The sequence below is a fragment of the Schistocerca serialis genome, chromosome 6 (assembly GCF_023864345.2).
Source record: "Schistocerca serialis cubense isolate TAMUIC-IGC-003099 chromosome 6, iqSchSeri2.2, whole genome shotgun sequence".
NCBI lineage: Eukaryota > Metazoa > Arthropoda > Insecta > Orthoptera > Acrididae > Schistocerca > Schistocerca serialis.
Genome location: NC_064643.1, coordinates 655,879,121 through 655,895,701, shown reverse-complemented (window position 1 = coordinate 655,895,701; position 16,581 = coordinate 655,879,121). Strand labels below are relative to the sequence as shown.

The window sequence follows — 16,581 nt, the reverse complement described above, 5'->3', positions numbered from 1 at the left end:
ACTGAATGAAAGGGATGTTCTACAACCTATGACAAGTATTCTACTGGCCTCAGAGGTTTTCTGAATGCATAGGTTGAACATTGGTTTGTATGCATTTTGTAGTATAATGTCATGCTTGGCGATGTCATTCGTTTACGAGCCTCGCTACAGTGTGCATGCACGTTATCCATGTGAAGAGGCGTAAGCAAATGCTACCATTCTGCGAGATTCCTGCAGAAGGTATACGAATTGCGTTGATATACAGAGCACAAGGGAGCCAAAGTCAAGGCCTCCGTGGCGCAATCGGCTAGCGCGTTCGGCTGTTAACCGAAAGGTTGGTGGTTCGAGCCCACCCGGGGGCGAAATCGTTTTAACCGGCACCGAGGTGAGGACATACGTCAACTTTGTTAGAGATACACAGCTAGTGTGACAATTTGGCTGCGTTTGAGTGATGCCACAGAGCCTTATACACATTCAGCCAAGTGACACTGTAGGTAAAAACATGGCCCTACACAGACGTTCTACTGTTTTCCTTTTTATTCGTCATGTGTGACACTGCAGTAGAGGGACGCCCACTACAAAAGACGCATTCTTTACATTCAATTTCAGCATATACGTCGCGAGTGCCATATGACAGGGCCTGTCTCTCGATGTCGATTTGTATTTGGTGTCTCTTAAGTGTCGGTCTGCAGTAGGCCGCTGTTGGCCGAGCGACGTGCAGTCGCCTTACATGAAGCCCCATGGGCAACGCCAGTGCCACTGTGGACAACAGCATACTGTAGCCAGAGAGAGGAGCCGAAAGGCGCATTTCGCAGTCGAGCCACGCTGTCCCACAAGCTGTGCACTAGGTCAGGATTGTGCAGACCGCAAACTTTTAAACTTTTGGTGGGCCGACGCTCGTCGTCGATCGCAAGGTCGAAACATTCAAGAGATTTGGAGAACGGCAATGTGGACACCCCCAGCAGCAGCTGTGTGCCAAATCCGATATCTGGTCGAGGGCTGCAAGATTCAGTATGATGAAGTACCAATTTGGGGATAGCTCACAAACGCTAAGCTGCCGCCTTCTTAGCTCAGTGGTAGAGCACTGGTCTCGTAAACCAGGGGTCGTGAGTTCGAACCTCACAGAAGGCATTCATTTTTTAAACCTTCCTGCAAGGAGCGGAGCTATCTCGAGCAGCATCTAACACATGGCAGTACACTGAATGAAAGGGATGTTCTACAACCTATGACAAGTATTCTACTGGCCTCAGAGGTTTTCTGAATGCATAGGTTGAACATTGGTTTGTATGCATTTTGTAGTATAATGTCATGCTTGGCGATGTCATTCGTTTACGAGCCTCGCTACAGTGTGCATGCACGTTATCCATGTGAAGAGGCGTAAGCAAATGCTACCATTCTGCGAGATTCCTGCAGAAGGTATACGAATTGCGTTGATATACAGAGCACAAGGGAGCCAAAGTCAAGGCCTCCGTGGCGCAATCGGCTAGCGCGTTCGGCTGTTAACCGAAAGGTTGGTGGTTCGAGCCCACCCGGGGGCGAAATCGTTTTAACCGGCACCGAGGTGAGGACATACGTCAACTTTGTTAGAGATACACAGCTAGTGTGACAATTTGGCTGCGTTTGAGTGATGCCACAGAGCCTTATACACATTCAGCCAAGTGACACTGTAGGTAAAAACATGGCCCTACACAGACGTTCTACTGTTTTCCTTTTTATTCGTCATGTGTGACACTGCAGTAGAGGGACGCCCACTACAAAAGACGCATTCTTTACATTCAATTTCAGCATATACGTCGCGAGTGCCATATGACAGGGCCTGTCTCTCGATGTCGATTTGTATTTGGTGTCTCTTAAGTGTCGGTCTGCAGTAGGCCGCTGTTGGCCGAGCGACGTGCAGTCGCCTTACATGAAGCCCCATGGGCAACGCCAGTGCCACTGTGGACAACAGCATACTGTAGCCAGAGAGAGGAGCCGAAAGGCGCATTTCGCAGTCGAGCCACGCTGTCCCACAAGCTGTGCACTAGGTCAGGATTGTGCAGACCGCAAACTTTTAAACTTTTGGTGGGCCGACGCTCGTCGTCGATCGCAAGGTCGAAACATTCAAGAGATTTGGAGAACGGCAATGTGGACACCCCCAGCAGCAGCTGTGTGCCAAATCCGATATCTGGTCGAGGGCTGCAAGATTCAGTATGATGAAGTACCAATTTGGGGATAGCTCACAAACGCTAAGCTGCCGCCTTCTTAGCTCAGTGGTAGAGCACTGGTCTCGTAAACCAGGGGTCGTGAGTTCGAACCTCACAGAAGGCATTCATTTTTTAAACCTTCCTGCAAGGAGCGGAGCTATCTCGAGCAGCATCTAACACATGGCAGTACACTGAATGAAAGGGATGTTCTACAACCTATGACAAGTATTCTACTGGCCTCAGAGGTTTTCTGAATGCATAGGTTGAACATTGGTTTGTATGCATTTTGTAGTATAATGTCATGCTTGGCGATGTCATTCGTTTACGAGCCTCGCTACAGTGTGCATGCACGTTATCCATGTGAAGAGGCGTAAGCAAATGCTACCATTCTGCGAGATTCCTGCAGAAGGTATACGAATTGCGTTGATATACAGAGCACAAGGGAGCCAAAGTCAAGGCCTCCGTGGCGCAATCGGCTAGCGCGTTCGGCTGTTAACCGAAAGGTTGGTGGTTCGAGCCCACCCGGGGGCGAAATCGTTTTAACCGGCACCGAGGTGAGGACATACGTCAACTTTGTTAGAGATACACAGCTAGTGTGACAATTTGGCTGCGTTTGAGTGATGCCACAGAGCCTTATACACATTCAGCCAAGTGACACTGTAGGTAAAAACATGGCCCTACACAGACGTTCTACTGTTTTCCTTTTTATTCGTCATGTGTGACACTGCAGTAGAGGGACGCCCACTACAAAAGACGCATTCTTTACATTCAATTTCAGCATATACGTCGCGAGTGCCATATGACAGGGCCTGTCTCTCGATGTCGATTTGTATTTGGTGTCTCTTAAGTGTCGGTCTGCAGTAGGCCGCTGTTGGCCGAGCGACGTGCAGTCGCCTTACATGAAGCCCCATGGGCAACGCCAGTGCCACTGTGGACAACAGCATACTGTAGCCAGAGAGAGGAGCCGAAAGGCGCATTTCGCAGTCGAGCCACGCTGTCCCACAAGCTGTGCACTAGGTCAGGATTGTGCAGACCGCAAACTTTTAAACTTTTGGTGGGCCGACGCTCGTCGTCGATCGCAAGGTCGAAACATTCAAGAGATTTGGAGAACGGCAATGTGGACACCCCCAGCAGCAGCTGTGTGCCAAATCCGATATCTGGTCGAGGGCTGCAAGATTCAGTATGATGAAGTACCAATTTGGGGATAGCTCACAAACGCTAAGCTGCCGCCTTCTTAGCTCAGTGGTAGAGCACTGGTCTCGTAAACCAGGGGTCGTGAGTTCGAACCTCACAGAAGGCATTCATTTTTTAAACCTTCCTGCAAGGAGCGGAGCTATCTCGAGCAGCATCTAACACATGGCAGTACACTGAATGAAAGGGATGTTCTACAACCTATGACAAGTATTCTACTGGCCTCAGAGGTTTTCTGAATGCATAGGTTGAACATTGGTTTGTATGCATTTTGTAGTATAATGTCATGCTTGGCGATGTCATTCGTTTACGAGCCTCGCTACAGTGTGCATGCACGTTATCCATGTGAAGAGGCGTAAGCAAATGCTACCATTCTGCGAGATTCCTGCAGAAGGTATACGAATTGCGTTGATATACAGAGCACAAGGGAGCCAAAGTCAAGGCCTCCGTGGCGCAATCGGCTAGCGCGTTCGGCTGTTAACCGAAAGGTTGGTGGTTCGAGCCCACCCGGGGGCGAAATCGTTTTAACCGGCACCGAGGTGAGGACATACGTCAACTTTGTTAGAGATACACAGCTAGTGTGACAATTTGGCTGCGTTTGAGTGATGCCACAGAGCCTTATACACATTCAGCCAAGTGACACTGTAGGTAAAAACATGGCCCTACACAGACGTTCTACTGTTTTCCTTTTTATTCGTCATGTGTGACACTGCAGTAGAGGGACGCCCACTACAAAAGACGCATTCTTTACATTCAATTTCAGCATATACGTCGCGAGTGCCATATGACAGGGCCTGTCTCTCGATGTCGATTTGTATTTGGTGTCTCTTAAGTGTCGGTCTGCAGTAGGCCGCTGTTGGCCGAGCGACGTGCAGTCGCCTTACATGAAGCCCCATGGGCAACGCCAGTGCCACTGTGGACAACAGCATACTGTAGCCAGAGAGAGGAGCCGAAAGGCGCATTTCGCAGTCGAGCCACGCTGTCCCACAAGCTGTGCACTAGGTCAGGATTGTGCAGACCGCAAACTTTTAAACTTTTGGTGGGCCGACGCTCGTCGTCGATCGCAAGGTCGAAACATTCAAGAGATTTGGAGAACGGCAATGTGGACACCCCCAGCAGCAGCTGTGTGCCAAATCCGATATCTGGTCGAGGGCTGCAAGATTCAGTATGATGAAGTACCAATTTGGGGATAGCTCACAAACGCTAAGCTGCCGCCTTCTTAGCTCAGTGGTAGAGCACTGGTCTCGTAAACCAGGGGTCGTGAGTTCGAACCTCACAGAAGGCATTCATTTTTTAAACCTTCCTGCAAGGAGCGGAGCTATCTCGAGCAGCATCTAACACATGGCAGTACACTGAATGAAAGGGATGTTCTACAACCTATGACAAGTATTCTACTGGCCTCAGAGGTTTTCTGAATGCATAGGTTGAACATTGGTTTGTATGCATTTTGTAGTATAATGTCATGCTTGGCGATGTCATTCGTTTACGAGCCTCGCTACAGTGTGCATGCACGTTATCCATGTGAAGAGGCGTAAGCAAATGCTACCATTCTGCGAGATTCCTGCAGAAGGTATACGAATTGCGTTGATATACAGAGCACAAGGGAGCCAAAGTCAAGGCCTCCGTGGCGCAATCGGCTAGCGCGTTCGGCTGTTAACCGAAAGGTTGGTGGTTCGAGCCCACCCGGGGGCGAAATCGTTTTAACCGGCACCGAGGTGAGGACATACGTCAACTTTGTTAGAGATACACAGCTAGTGTGACAATTTGGCTGCGTTTGAGTGATGCCACAGAGCCTTATACACATTCAGCCAAGTGACACTGTAGGTAAAAACATGGCCCTACACAGACGTTCTACTGTTTTCCTTTTTATTCGTCATGTGTGACACTGCAGTAGAGGGACGCCCACTACAAAAGACGCATTCTTTACATTCAATTTCAGCATATACGTCGCGAGTGCCATATGACAGGGCCTGTCTCTCGATGTCGATTTGTATTTGGTGTCTCTTAAGTGTCGGTCTGCAGTAGGCCGCTGTTGGCCGAGCGACGTGCAGTCGCCTTACATGAAGCCCCATGGGCAACGCCAGTGCCACTGTGGACAACAGCATACTGTAGCCAGAGAGAGGAGCCGAAAGGCGCATTTCGCAGTCGAGCCACGCTGTCCCACAAGCTGTGCACTAGGTCAGGATTGTGCAGACCGCAAACTTTTAAACTTTTGGTGGGCCGACGCTCGTCGTCGATCGCAAGGTCGAAACATTCAAGAGATTTGGAGAACGGCAATGTGGACACCCCCAGCAGCAGCTGTGTGCCAAATCCGATATCTGGTCGAGGGCTGCAAGATTCAGTATGATGAAGTACCAATTTGGGGATAGCTCACAAACGCTAAGCTGCCGCCTTCTTAGCTCAGTGGTAGAGCACTGGTCTCGTAAACCAGGGGTCGTGAGTTCGAACCTCACAGAAGGCATTCATTTTTTAAACCTTCCTGCAAGGAGCGGAGCTATCTCGAGCAGCATCTAACACATGGCAGTACACTGAATGAAAGGGATGTTCTACAACCTATGACAAGTATTCTACTGGCCTCAGAGGTTTTCTGAATGCATAGGTTGAACATTGGTTTGTATGCATTTTGTAGTATAATGTCATGCTTGGCGATGTCATTCGTTTACGAGCCTCGCTACAGTGTGCATGCACGTTATCCATGTGAAGAGGCGTAAGCAAATGCTACCATTCTGCGAGATTCCTGCAGAAGGTATACGAATTGCGTTGATATACAGAGCACAAGGGAGCCAAAGTCAAGGCCTCCGTGGCGCAATCGGCTAGCGCGTTCGGCTGTTAACCGAAAGGTTGGTGGTTCGAGCCCACCCGGGGGCGAAATCGTTTTAACCGGCACCGAGGTGAGGACATACGTCAACTTTGTTAGAGATACACAGCTAGTGTGACAATTTGGCTGCGTTTGAGTGATGCCACAGAGCCTTATACACATTCAGCCAAGTGACACTGTAGGTAAAAACATGGCCCTACACAGACGTTCTACTGTTTTCCTTTTTATTCGTCATGTGTGACACTGCAGTAGAGGGACGCCCACTACAAAAGACGCATTCTTTACATTCAATTTCAGCATATACGTCGCGAGTGCCATATGACAGGGCCTGTCTCTCGATGTCGATTTGTATTTGGTGTCTCTTAAGTGTCGGTCTGCAGTAGGCCGCTGTTGGCCGAGCGACGTGCAGTCGCCTTACATGAAGCCCCATGGGCAACGCCAGTGCCACTGTGGACAACAGCATACTGTAGCCAGAGAGAGGAGCCGAAAGGCGCATTTCGCAGTCGAGCCACGCTGTCCCACAAGCTGTGCACTAGGTCAGGATTGTGCAGACCGCAAACTTTTAAACTTTTGGTGGGCCGACGCTCGTCGTCGATCGCAAGGTCGAAACATTCAAGAGATTTGGAGAACGGCAATGTGGACACCCCCAGCAGCAGCTGTGTGCCAAATCCGATATCTGGTCGAGGGCTGCAAGATTCAGTATGATGAAGTACCAATTTGGGGATAGCTCACAAACGCTAAGCTGCCGCCTTCTTAGCTCAGTGGTAGAGCACTGGTCTCGTAAACCAGGGGTCGTGAGTTCGAACCTCACAGAAGGCATTCATTTTTTAAACCTTCCTGCAAGGAGCGGAGCTATCTCGAGCAGCATCTAACACATGGCAGTACACTGAATGAAAGGGATGTTCTACAACCTATGACAAGTATTCTACTGGCCTCAGAGGTTTTCTGAATGCATAGGTTGAACATTGGTTTGTATGCATTTTGTAGTATAATGTCATGCTTGGCGATGTCATTCGTTTACGAGCCTCGCTACAGTGTGCATGCACGTTATCCATGTGAAGAGGCGTAAGCAAATGCTACCATTCTGCGAGATTCCTGCAGAAGGTATACGAATTGCGTTGATATACAGAGCACAAGGGAGCCAAAGTCAAGGCCTCCGTGGCGCAATCGGCTAGCGCGTTCGGCTGTTAACCGAAAGGTTGGTGGTTCGAGCCCACCCGGGGGCGAAATCGTTTTAACCGGCACCGAGGTGAGGACATACGTCAACTTTGTTAGAGATACACAGCTAGTGTGACAATTTGGCTGCGTTTGAGTGATGCCACAGAGCCTTATACACATTCAGCCAAGTGACACTGTAGGTAAAAACATGGCCCTACACAGACGTTCTACTGTTTTCCTTTTTATTCGTCATGTGTGACACTGCAGTAGAGGGACGCCCACTACAAAAGACGCATTCTTTACATTCAATTTCAGCATATACGTCGCGAGTGCCATATGACAGGGCCTGTCTCTCGATGTCGATTTGTATTTGGTGTCTCTTAAGTGTCGGTCTGCAGTAGGCCGCTGTTGGCCGAGCGACGTGCAGTCGCCTTACATGAAGCCCCATGGGCAACGCCAGTGCCACTGTGGACAACAGCATACTGTAGCCAGAGAGAGGAGCCGAAAGGCGCATTTCGCAGTCGAGCCACGCTGTCCCACAAGCTGTGCACTAGGTCAGGATTGTGCAGACCGCAAACTTTTAAACTTTTGGTGGGCCGACGCTCGTCGTCGATCGCAAGGTCGAAACATTCAAGAGATTTGGAGAACGGCAATGTGGACACCCCCAGCAGCAGCTGTGTGCCAAATCCGATATCTGGTCGAGGGCTGCAAGATTCAGTATGATGAAGTACCAATTTGGGGATAGCTCACAAACGCTAAGCTGCCGCCTTCTTAGCTCAGTGGTAGAGCACTGGTCTCGTAAACCAGGGGTGGTGAGTTCGAACCTCACAGAAGGCATTCATTTTTTAAACCTTCCTGCAAGGAGCGGAGCTATCTCGAGCAGCATCTAACACATGGCAGTACACTGAATGAAAGGGATGTTCTACAACCTATGACAAGTATTCTACTGGCCTCAGAGGTTTTCTGAATGCATAGGTTGAACATTGGTTTGTATGCATTTTGTAGTATAATGTCATGCTTGGCGATGTCATTCGTTTACGAGCCTCGCTACAGTGTGCATGCACGTTATCCATGTGAAGAGGCGTAAGCAAATGCTACCATTCTGCGAGATTCCTGCAGAAGGTATACGAATTGCGTTGATATACAGAGCACAAGGGAGCCAAAGTCAAGGCCTCCGTGGCGCAATCGGCTAGCGCGTTCGGCTGTTAACCGAAAGGTTGGTGGTTCGAGCCCACCCGGGGGCGAAATCGTTTTAACCGGCACCGAGGTGAGGACATACGTCAACTTTGTTAGAGATACACAGCTAGTGTGACAATTTGGCTGCGTTTGAGTGATGCCACAGAGCCTTATACACATTCAGCCAAGTGACACTGTAGGTAAAAACATGGCCCTACACAGACGTTCTACTGTTTTCCTTTTTATTCGTCATGTGTGACACTGCAGTAGAGGGACGCCCACTACAAAAGACGCATTCTTTACATTCAATTTCAGCATATACGTCGCGAGTGCCATATGACAGGGCCTGTCTCTCGATGTCGATTTGTATTTGGTGTCTCTTAAGTGTCGGTCTGCAGTAGGCCGCTGTTGGCCGAGCGACGTGCAGTCGCCTTACATGAAGCCCCATGGGCAACGCCAGTGCCACTGTGGACAACAGCATACTGTAGCCAGAGAGAGGAGCCGAAAGGCGCATTTCGCAGTCGAGCCACGCTGTCCCACAAGCTGTGCACTAGGTCAGGATTGTGCAGACCGCAAACTTTTAAACTTTTGGTGGGCCGACGCTCGTCGTCGATCGCAAGGTCGAAACATTCAAGAGATTTGGAAAACGGCAATGTGGACACCCCCAGCAGCAGCTGTGTGCCAAATCCGATATCTGGTCGAGGGCTGCAAGATTCAGTATGATGAAGTACCAATTTGGGGATAGCTCACAAACGCTAAGCTGCCGCCTTCTTAGCTCAGTGGTAGAGCACTGGTCTCGTAAACCAGGGGTCGTGAGTTCGAACCTCACAGAAGGCATTCATTTTTTAAACCTTCCTGCAAGGAGCGGAGCTATCTCGAGCAGCATCTAACACATGGCAGTACACTGAATGAAAGGGATGTTCTACAACCTATGACAAGTATTCTACTGGCCTCAGAGGTTTTCTGAATGCATAGGTTGAACATTGGTTTGTATGCATTTTGTAGTATAATGTCATGCTTGGCGATGTCATTCGTTTACGAGCCTCGCTACAGTGTGCATGCACGTTATCCATGTGAAGAGGCGTAAGCAAATGCTACCATTCTGCGAGATTCCTGCAGAAGGTATACGAATTGCGTTGATATACAGAGCACAAGGGAGCCAAAGTCAAGGCCTCCGTGGCGCAATCGGCTAGCGCGTTCGGCTGTTAACCGAAAGGTTGGTGGTTCGAGCCCACCCGGGGGCGAAATCGTTTTAACCGGCACCGAGGTGAGGACATACGTCAACTTTGTTAGAGATACACAGCTAGTGTGACAATTTGGCTGCGTTTGAGTGATGCCACAGAGCCTTATACACATTCAGCCAAGTGACACTGTAGGTAAAAACATGGCCCTACACAGACGTTCTACTGTTTTCCTTTTTATTCGTCATGTGTGACACTGCAGTAGAGGGACGCCCACTACAAAAGACGCATTCTTTACATTCAATTTCAGCATATACGTCGCGAGTGCCATATGACAGGGCCTGTCTCTCGATGTCGATTTGTATTTGGTGTCTCTTAAGTGTCGGTCTGCAGTAGGCCGCTGTTGGCCGAGCGACGTGCAGTCGCCTTACATGAAGCCCCATGGGCAACGCCAGTGCCACTGTGGACAACAGCATACTGTAGCCAGAGAGAGGAGCCGAAAGGCGCATTTCGCAGTCGAGCCACGCTGTCCCACAAGCTGTGCACTAGGTCAGGATTGTGCAGACCGCAAACTTTTAAACTTTTGGTGGGCCGACGCTCGTCGTCGATCGCAAGGTCGAAACATTCAAGAGATTTGGAAAACGGCAATGTGGACACCCCCAGCAGCAGCTGTGTGCCAAATCCGATATCTGGTCGAGGGCTGCAAGATTCAGTATGATGAAGTACCAATTTGGGGATAGCTCACAAACGCTAAGCTGCCGCCTTCTTAGCTCAGTGGTAGAGCACTGGTCTCGTAAACCAGGGGTCGTGAGTTCGAACCTCACAGAAGGCATTCATTTTTTAAACCTTCCTGCAAGGAGCGGAGCTATCTCGAGCAGCATCTAACACATGGCAGTACACTGAATGAAAGGGATGTTCTACAACCTATGACAAGTATTCTACTGGCCTCAGAGGTTTTCTGAATGCATAGGTTGAACATTGGTTTGTATGCATTTTGTAGTATAATGTCATGCTTGGCGATGTCATTCGTTTACGAGCCTCGCTACAGTGTGCATGCACGTTATCCATGTGAAGAGGCGTAAGCAAATGCTACCATTCTGCGAGATTCCTGCAGAAGGTATACGAATTGCGTTGATATACAGAGCACAAGGGAGCCAAAGTCAAGGCCTCCGTGGCGCAATCGGCTAGCGCGTTCGGCTGTTAACCGAAAGGTTGGTGGTTCGAGCCCACCCGGGGGCGAAATCGTTTTAACCGGCACCGAGGTGAGGACATACGTCAACTTTGTTAGAGATACACAGCTAGTGTGACAATTTGGCTGCGTTTGAGTGATGCCACAGAGCCTTATACACATTCAGCCAAGTGACACTGTAGGTAAAAACATGGCCCTACACAGACGTTCTACTGTTTTCCTTTTTATTCGTCATGTGTGACACTGCAGTAGAGGGACGCCCACTACAAAAGACGCATTCTTTACATTCAATTTCAGCATATACGTCGCGAGTGCCATATGACAGGGCCTGTCTCTCGATGTCGATTTGTATTTGGTGTCTCTTAAGTGTCGGTCTGCAGTAGGCCGCTGTTGGCCGAGCGACGTGCAGTCGCCTTACATGAAGCCCCATGGGCAACGCCAGTGCCACTGTGGACAACAGCATACTGTAGCCAGAGAGAGGAGCCGAAAGGCGCATTTCGCAGTCGAGCCACGCTGTCCCACAAGCTGTGCACTAGGTCAGGATTGTGCAGACCGCAAACTTTTAAACTTTTGGTGGGCCGACGCTCGTCGTCGATCGCAAGGTCGAAACATTCAAGAGATTTGGAAAACGGCAATGTGGACACCCCCAGCAGCAGCTGTGTGCCAAATCCGATATCTGGTCGAGGGCTGCAAGATTCAGTATGATGAAGTACCAATTTGGGGATAGCTCACAAACGCTAAGCTGCCGCCTTCTTAGCTCAGTGGTAGAGCACTGGTCTCGTAAACCAGGGGTCGTGAGTTCGAACCTCACAGAAGGCATTCATTTTTTAAACCTTCCTGCAAGGAGCGGAGCTATCTCGAGCAGCATCTAACACATGGCAGTACACTGAATGAAAGGGATGTTCTACAACCTATGACAAGTATTCTACTGGCCTCAGAGGTTTTCTGAATGCATAGGTTGAACATTGGTTTGTATGCATTTTGTAGTATAATGTCATGCTTGGCGATGTCATTCGTTTACGAGCCTCGCTACAGTGTGCATGCACGTTATCCATGTGAAGAGGCGTAAGCAAATGCTACCATTCTGCGAGATTCCTGCAGAAGGTATACGAATTGCGTTGATATACAGAGCACAAGGGAGCCAAAGTCAAGGCCTCCGTGGCGCAATCGGCTAGCGCGTTCGGCTGTTAACCGAAAGGTTGGTGGTTCGAGCCCACCCGGGGGCGAAATCGTTTTAACCGGCACCGAGGTGAGGACATACGTCAACTTTGTTAGAGATACACAGCTAGTGTGACAATTTGGCTGCGTTTGAGTGATGCCACAGAGCCTTATACACATTCAGCCAAGTGACACTGTAGGTAAAAACATGGCCCTACACAGACGTTCTACTGTTTTCCTTTTTATTCGTCATGTGTGACACTGCAGTAGAGGGACGCCCACTACAAAAGACGCATTCTTTACATTCAATTTCAGCATATACGTCGCGAGTGCCATATGACAGGGCCTGTCTCTCGATGTCGATTTGTATTTGGTGTCTCTTAAGTGTCGGTCTGCAGTAGGCCGCTGTTGGCCGAGCGACGTGCAGTCGCCTTACATGAAGCCCCATGGGCAACGCCAGTGCCACTGTGGACAACAGCATACTGTAGCCAGAGAGAGGAGCCGAAAGGCGCATTTCGCAGTCGAGCCACGCTGTCCCACAAGCTGTGCACTAGGTCAGGATTGTGCAGACCGCAAACTTTTAAACTTTTGGTGGGCCGACGCTCGTCGTCGATCGCAAGGTCGAAACATTCAAGAGATTTGGAAAACGGCAATGTGGACACCCCCAGCAGCAGCTGTGTGCCAAATCCGATATCTGGTCGAGGGCTGCAAGATTCAGTATGATGAAGTACCAATTTGGGGATAGCTCACAAACGCTAAGCTGCCGCCTTCTTAGCTCAGTGGTAGAGCACTGGTCTCGGAAACCAGGGGTCGTGAGTTCGAACCTCACAGAAGGCATTCATTTTTTAAACCTTCCTGCAAGGAGCGGAGCTATCTCGAGCAGCATCTAACACATGGCAGTACACTGAATGAAAGGGATGTTCTACAACCTATGACAAGTATTCTACTGGCCTCAGAGGTTTTCTGAATGCATAGGTTGAACATTGGTTTGTATGCATTTTGTAGTATAATGTCATGCTTGGCGATGTCATTCGTTTACGAGCCTCGCTACAGTGTGCATGCACGTTATCCATGTGAAGAGGCGTAAGCAAATGCTACCATTCTGCGAGATTCCTGCAGAAGGTATACGAATTGCGTTGATATACAGAGCACAAGGGAGCCAAAGTCAAGGCCTCCGTGGCGCAATCGGCTAGCGCGTTCGGCTGTTAACCGAAAGGTTGGTGGTTCGAGCCCACCCGGGGGCGAAATCGTTTTAACCGGCACCGAGGTGAGGACATACGTCAACTTTGTTAGAGATACACAGCTAGTGTGACAATTTGGCTGCGTTTGAGTGATGCCACAGAGCCTTATACACATTCAGCCAAGTGACACTGTAGGTAAAAACATGGCCCTACACAGACGTTCTACTGTTTTCCTTTTTATTCGTCATGTGTGACACTGCAGTAGAGGGACGCCCACTACAAAAGACGCATTCTTTACATTCAATTTCAGCATATACGTCGCGAGTGCCATATGACAGGGCCTGTCTCTCGATGTCGATTTGTATTTGGTGTCTCTTAAGTGTCGGTCTGCAGTAGGCCGCTGTTGGCCGAGCGACGTGCAGTCGCCTTACATGAAGCCCCATGGGCAACGCCAGTGCCACTGTGGACAACAGCATACTGTAGCCAGAGAGAGGAGCCGAAAGGCGCATTTCGCAGTCGAGCCACGCTGTCCCACAAGCTGTGCACTAGGTCAGGATTGTGCAGACCGCAAACTTTTAAACTTTTGGTGGGCCGACGCTCGTCGTCGATCGCAAGGTCGAAACATTCAAGAGATTTGGAAAACGGCAATGTGGACACCCCCAGCAGCAGCTGTGTGCCAAATCCGATATCTGGTCGAGGGCTGCAAGATTCAGTATGATGAAGTACCAATTTGGGGATAGCTCACAAACGCTAAGCTGCCGCCTTCTTAGCTCAGTGGTAGAGCACTGGTCTCGTAAACCAGGGGTCGTGAGTTCGAACCTCACAGAAGGCATTCATTTTTTAAACCTTCCTGCAAGGAGCGGAGCTATCTCGAGCAGCATCTAACACATGGCAGTACACTGAATGAAAGGGATGTTCTACAACCTATGACAAGTATTCTACTGGCCTCAGAGGTTTTCTGAATGCATAGGTTGAACATTGGTTTGTATGCATTTTGTAGTATAATGTCATGCTTGGCGATGTCATTCGTTTACGAGCCTCGCTACAGTGTGCATGCACGTTATCCATGTGAAGAGGCGTAAGCAAATGCTACCATTCTGCGAGATTCCTGCAGAAGGTATACGAATTGCGTTGATATACAGAGCACAAGGGAGCCAAAGTCAAGGCCTCCGTGGCGCAATCGGCTAGCGCGTTCGGCTGTTAACCGAAAGGTTGGTGGTTCGAGCCCACCCGGGGGCGAAATCGTTTTAACCGGCACCGAGGTGAGGACATACGTCAACTTTGTTAGAGATACACAGCTAGTGTGACAATTTGGCTGCGTTTGAGTGATGCCACAGAGCCTTATACACATTCAGCCAAGTGACACTGTAGGTAAAAACATGGCCCTACACAGACGTTCTACTGTTTTCCTTTTTATTCGTCATGTGTGACACTGCAGTAGAGGGACGCCCACTACAAAAGACGCATTCTTTACATTCAATTTCAGCATATACGTCGCGAGTGCCATATGACAGGGCCTGTCTCTCGATGTCGATTTGTATTTGGTGTCTCTTAAGTGTCGGTCTGCAGTAGGCCGCTGTTGGCCGAGCGACGTGCAGTCGCCTTACATGAAGCCCCATGGGCAACGCCAGTGCCACTGTGGACAACAGCATACTGTAGCCAGAGAGAGGAGCCGAAAGGCGCATTTCGCAGTCGAGCCACGCTGTCCCACAAGCTGTGCACTAGGTCAGGATTGTGCAGACCGCAAACTTTTAAACTTTTGGTGGGCCGACGCTCGTCGTCGATCGCAAGGTCGAAACATTCAAGAGATTTGGAAAACGGCAATGTGGACACCCCCAGCAGCAGCTGTGTGCCAAATCCGATATCTGGTCGAGGGCTGCAAGATTCAGTATGATGAAGTACCAATTTGGGGATAGCTCACAAACGCTAAGCTGCCGCCTTCTTAGCTCAGTGGTAGAGCACTGGTCTCGGAAACCAGGGGTCGTGAGTTCGAACCTCACAGAAGGCATTCATTTTTTAAACCTTCCTGCAAGGAGCGGAGCTATCTCGAGCAGCATCTAACACATGGCAGTACACTGAATGAAAGGGATGTTCTACAACCTATGACAAGTATTCTACTGGCCTCAGAGGTTTTCTGAATGCATAGGTTGAACATTGGTTTGTATGCATTTTGTAGTATAATGTCATGCTTGGCGATGTCATTCGTTTACGAGCCTCGCTACAGTGTGCATGCACGTTATCCATGTGAAGAGGCGTAAGCAAATGCTACCATTCTGCGAGATTCCTGCAGAAGGTATACGAATTGCGTTGATATACAGAGCACAAGGGAGCCAAAGTCAAGGCCTCCGTGGCGCAATCGGCTAGCGCGTTCGGCTGTTAACCGAAAGGTTGGTGGTTCGAGCCCACCCGGGGGCGAAATCGTTTTAACCGGCACCGAGGTGAGGACATACGTCAACTTTGTTAGAGATACACAGCTAGTGTGACAATTTGGCTGCGTTTGAGTGATGCCACAGAGCCTTATACACATTCAGCCAAGTGACACTGTAGGTAAAAACATGGCCCTACACAGACGTTCTACTGTTTTCCTTTTTATTCGTCATGTGTGACACTGCAGTAGAGGGACGCCCACTACAAAAGACGCATTCTTTACATTCAATTTCAGCATATACGTCGCGAGTGCCATATGACAGGGCCTGTCTCTCGATGTCGATTTGTATTTGGTGTCTCTTAAGTGTCGGTCTGCAGTAGGCCGCTGTTGGCCGAGCGACGTGCAGTCGCCTTACATGAAGCCCCATGGGCAACGCCAGTGCCACTGTGGACAACAGCATACTGTAGCCAGAGAGAGGAGCCGAAAGGCGCATTTCGCAGTCGAGCCACGCTGTCCCACAAGCTGTGCACTAGGTCAGGATTGTGCAGACCGCAAACTTTTAAACTTTTGGTGGGCCGACGCTCGTCGTCGATCGCAAGGTCGAAACATTCAAGAGATTTGGAAAACGGCAATGTGGACACCCCCAGCAGCAGCTGTGTGCCAAATCCGATATCTGGTCGAGGGCTGCAAGATTCAGTATGATGAAGTACCAATTTGGGGATAGCTCACAAACGCTAAGCTGCCGCCTTCTTAGCTCAGTGGTAGAGCACTGGTCTCGTAAACCAGGGGTCGTGAGTTCGAACCTCACAGAAGGCATTCATTTTTTAAACCTTCCTGCAAGGAGCGGAGCTATCTCGAGCAGCATCTAACACATGGCAGTACACTGAATGAAAGGGATGTTCTACAACCTATGACAAGTATTCTACTGGCCTCAGAGGTTTTCTGAATGCATAGGTTGAACATTGGTTTGTATGCATTTTGTAGTATAATGTCATGCTT

The 16,581-nt window shown here is 49.5% G+C and overlaps 28 non-coding genes across 28 annotated transcripts; all 28 read left to right on the top strand.

Moving 5' to 3' along the window:
* The first annotated feature begins 267 nt into the window (after positions 1-267).
* On the top strand, positions 268-341 carry Trnan-guu (transfer RNA asparagine (anticodon GUU)). Its single transcript has one exon. It is a non-coding gene; the product is annotated as a tRNA-Asn (tRNA).
* A 697-nt stretch (positions 342-1,038) lies between these two features.
* Positions 1,039-1,110, top strand: Trnat-cgu (transfer RNA threonine (anticodon CGU)). The gene has a single exon. It is a non-coding gene; the product is annotated as a tRNA-Thr (tRNA).
* Positions 1,111-1,443: 333 nt separating this feature from the next.
* Positions 1,444-1,517, top strand: Trnan-guu (transfer RNA asparagine (anticodon GUU)). Its single transcript has one exon. It is a non-coding gene; the product is annotated as a tRNA-Asn (tRNA).
* Positions 1,518-2,214: 697 nt separating this feature from the next.
* Trnat-cgu (transfer RNA threonine (anticodon CGU)) lies at positions 2,215-2,286 on the top strand. The gene has a single exon. It is a non-coding gene; the product is annotated as a tRNA-Thr (tRNA).
* Positions 2,287-2,619: 333 nt separating this feature from the next.
* On the top strand, positions 2,620-2,693 carry Trnan-guu (transfer RNA asparagine (anticodon GUU)). Its single transcript has one exon. It is a non-coding gene; the product is annotated as a tRNA-Asn (tRNA).
* Positions 2,694-3,390: 697 nt separating this feature from the next.
* On the top strand, positions 3,391-3,462 carry Trnat-cgu (transfer RNA threonine (anticodon CGU)). Its single transcript has one exon. It is a non-coding gene; the product is annotated as a tRNA-Thr (tRNA).
* Positions 3,463-3,795: 333 nt separating this feature from the next.
* On the top strand, positions 3,796-3,869 carry Trnan-guu (transfer RNA asparagine (anticodon GUU)). The gene has a single exon. It is a non-coding gene; the product is annotated as a tRNA-Asn (tRNA).
* A 697-nt stretch (positions 3,870-4,566) lies between these two features.
* Trnat-cgu (transfer RNA threonine (anticodon CGU)) lies at positions 4,567-4,638 on the top strand. The gene has a single exon. It is a non-coding gene; the product is annotated as a tRNA-Thr (tRNA).
* Positions 4,639-4,971: 333 nt separating this feature from the next.
* Trnan-guu (transfer RNA asparagine (anticodon GUU)) lies at positions 4,972-5,045 on the top strand. The gene has a single exon. It is a non-coding gene; the product is annotated as a tRNA-Asn (tRNA).
* A 697-nt stretch (positions 5,046-5,742) lies between these two features.
* Positions 5,743-5,814, top strand: Trnat-cgu (transfer RNA threonine (anticodon CGU)). The gene has a single exon. It is a non-coding gene; the product is annotated as a tRNA-Thr (tRNA).
* Positions 5,815-6,147: 333 nt separating this feature from the next.
* Trnan-guu (transfer RNA asparagine (anticodon GUU)) lies at positions 6,148-6,221 on the top strand. Its single transcript has one exon. It is a non-coding gene; the product is annotated as a tRNA-Asn (tRNA).
* A 697-nt stretch (positions 6,222-6,918) lies between these two features.
* Trnat-cgu (transfer RNA threonine (anticodon CGU)) lies at positions 6,919-6,990 on the top strand. The gene has a single exon. It is a non-coding gene; the product is annotated as a tRNA-Thr (tRNA).
* Positions 6,991-7,323: 333 nt separating this feature from the next.
* Positions 7,324-7,397, top strand: Trnan-guu (transfer RNA asparagine (anticodon GUU)). The gene has a single exon. It is a non-coding gene; the product is annotated as a tRNA-Asn (tRNA).
* Positions 7,398-8,094: 697 nt separating this feature from the next.
* On the top strand, positions 8,095-8,166 carry Trnat-cgu (transfer RNA threonine (anticodon CGU)). Its single transcript has one exon. It is a non-coding gene; the product is annotated as a tRNA-Thr (tRNA).
* Positions 8,167-8,499: 333 nt separating this feature from the next.
* On the top strand, positions 8,500-8,573 carry Trnan-guu (transfer RNA asparagine (anticodon GUU)). The gene has a single exon. It is a non-coding gene; the product is annotated as a tRNA-Asn (tRNA).
* A 697-nt stretch (positions 8,574-9,270) lies between these two features.
* Trnat-cgu (transfer RNA threonine (anticodon CGU)) lies at positions 9,271-9,342 on the top strand. The gene has a single exon. It is a non-coding gene; the product is annotated as a tRNA-Thr (tRNA).
* Positions 9,343-9,675: 333 nt separating this feature from the next.
* On the top strand, positions 9,676-9,749 carry Trnan-guu (transfer RNA asparagine (anticodon GUU)). The gene has a single exon. It is a non-coding gene; the product is annotated as a tRNA-Asn (tRNA).
* Positions 9,750-10,446: 697 nt separating this feature from the next.
* Positions 10,447-10,518, top strand: Trnat-cgu (transfer RNA threonine (anticodon CGU)). Its single transcript has one exon. It is a non-coding gene; the product is annotated as a tRNA-Thr (tRNA).
* A 333-nt stretch (positions 10,519-10,851) lies between these two features.
* On the top strand, positions 10,852-10,925 carry Trnan-guu (transfer RNA asparagine (anticodon GUU)). The gene has a single exon. It is a non-coding gene; the product is annotated as a tRNA-Asn (tRNA).
* A 697-nt stretch (positions 10,926-11,622) lies between these two features.
* On the top strand, positions 11,623-11,694 carry Trnat-cgu (transfer RNA threonine (anticodon CGU)). The gene has a single exon. It is a non-coding gene; the product is annotated as a tRNA-Thr (tRNA).
* A 333-nt stretch (positions 11,695-12,027) lies between these two features.
* Positions 12,028-12,101, top strand: Trnan-guu (transfer RNA asparagine (anticodon GUU)). The gene has a single exon. It is a non-coding gene; the product is annotated as a tRNA-Asn (tRNA).
* A 697-nt stretch (positions 12,102-12,798) lies between these two features.
* Positions 12,799-12,870, top strand: Trnap-cgg (transfer RNA proline (anticodon CGG)). Its single transcript has one exon. It is a non-coding gene; the product is annotated as a tRNA-Pro (tRNA).
* Positions 12,871-13,203: 333 nt separating this feature from the next.
* On the top strand, positions 13,204-13,277 carry Trnan-guu (transfer RNA asparagine (anticodon GUU)). Its single transcript has one exon. It is a non-coding gene; the product is annotated as a tRNA-Asn (tRNA).
* Positions 13,278-13,974: 697 nt separating this feature from the next.
* On the top strand, positions 13,975-14,046 carry Trnat-cgu (transfer RNA threonine (anticodon CGU)). The gene has a single exon. It is a non-coding gene; the product is annotated as a tRNA-Thr (tRNA).
* A 333-nt stretch (positions 14,047-14,379) lies between these two features.
* Positions 14,380-14,453, top strand: Trnan-guu (transfer RNA asparagine (anticodon GUU)). The gene has a single exon. It is a non-coding gene; the product is annotated as a tRNA-Asn (tRNA).
* Positions 14,454-15,150: 697 nt separating this feature from the next.
* On the top strand, positions 15,151-15,222 carry Trnap-cgg (transfer RNA proline (anticodon CGG)). The gene has a single exon. It is a non-coding gene; the product is annotated as a tRNA-Pro (tRNA).
* A 333-nt stretch (positions 15,223-15,555) lies between these two features.
* On the top strand, positions 15,556-15,629 carry Trnan-guu (transfer RNA asparagine (anticodon GUU)). Its single transcript has one exon. It is a non-coding gene; the product is annotated as a tRNA-Asn (tRNA).
* Positions 15,630-16,326: 697 nt separating this feature from the next.
* Trnat-cgu (transfer RNA threonine (anticodon CGU)) lies at positions 16,327-16,398 on the top strand. Its single transcript has one exon. It is a non-coding gene; the product is annotated as a tRNA-Thr (tRNA).
* The last annotated feature ends 183 nt before the right edge of the window (positions 16,399-16,581 follow it).